Genomic DNA, 1,258 nt, shown 5'->3' on the forward strand with positions numbered 1-1,258 from the left:
GAATTTATGATATGATATATAAAGGTATTTTTCCCTTTTGTTTTGATCAATCTTTTAATGATAGCTAACTTTGAACCTCTATAAATATTCCATTTTAATCACTTTTTTAAAAAGATTTATTTATTTTATTTGAAAGGCAGAGTTACAGAGAGGCAGAGGCAAAGAGAGAGAGGTCTTCCACCTGCTGGTTCATTCCCCAGATGGTTGCAACCGTGGGAGCTGTGCCGATCTGAAAGCAGGAGCCAGGAGGTTCCTCCAGGCATCTCATGCAGATACAGGGGTCCAAGGACTTGAGCAATCTTCTACTGCTTTCCCAGCCACAGCAGAAAGCTGGATTAGAAGTGGAGAAAGGGGCTGGCACTGTGGCGTAGCTGGTAAAGCTGCCGCCTGTGGTGCCAGAATCCCATATGGGCGCTGGTTCGAGTCCTGGCTGCTCCTCTTCCGATCCAGCTCTCTGCTATGGCCTGGGAAAGCAGTAGGAGATGGCCCAAGTCCTTGGGCCCCTGCACCCACGTGAGAGACCCAGAAGAATTTCCTGGCTCCTGGCTTCAGATCAGCGCAGCTCTGGCCGTTGCGGCCAGTTGGGGAGTGAACCAGCGAATGGAAGACCTCTCTCTCTCTGCCTTTCCTTCTCTCTCTGTGTAACTCTGACTTTCAAGTAAATAAATAAATAAAAAAGTGGAGCAAGCCGGGACTTGAACTGACACCCATATGGGATGCCGGCACTGCAGGTGGCGGTTTTTACCTGCTATGCCACATTGGCGAGCCCCCATACTTTTTCACTTTATGCATTTATTTCAAAACTAATATGGGCTCATCATTTCATACTTTATTCAGTGGGTTATAATCTATTAATATTTATTTTGCAGTTCAGATTAAACCTATTTTACTGTCAGTGCTCCTGTGAACTGGCTCTTGGGAACTTTGTTTACGTATCTCATTCTTTGAGCACTTACTTGCTTCTTGCACAAGATGTTCTGGGTTCACCTCATGTTTTTCTGTGCCTCAACCCTGTAATCAGCCATATCTCTAAGAAGTCCTCTTTCTTTTAGTGGATAATATTATTTAGAAGACAAGATCTTGACATTAAGGATGCTCAATATTCTTGGAGTCTTACTGCTTCTTAATTTACAATTATACTTAAGTCTACATCTAGCTATCATTTATCAATCAAAAGCCATGATTTTATCCTAGTAACTCCAAGTTCAATCCAACATCACAACTTTTTTTTTTTTTTTTTTTTTTTTTTTGACAGGCA

The sequence above is a fragment of the Oryctolagus cuniculus genome, chromosome 1, assembly GCF_964237555.1.
Source record: "Oryctolagus cuniculus chromosome 1, mOryCun1.1, whole genome shotgun sequence".
Lineage (NCBI taxonomy): Eukaryota > Metazoa > Chordata > Mammalia > Lagomorpha > Leporidae > Oryctolagus > Oryctolagus cuniculus.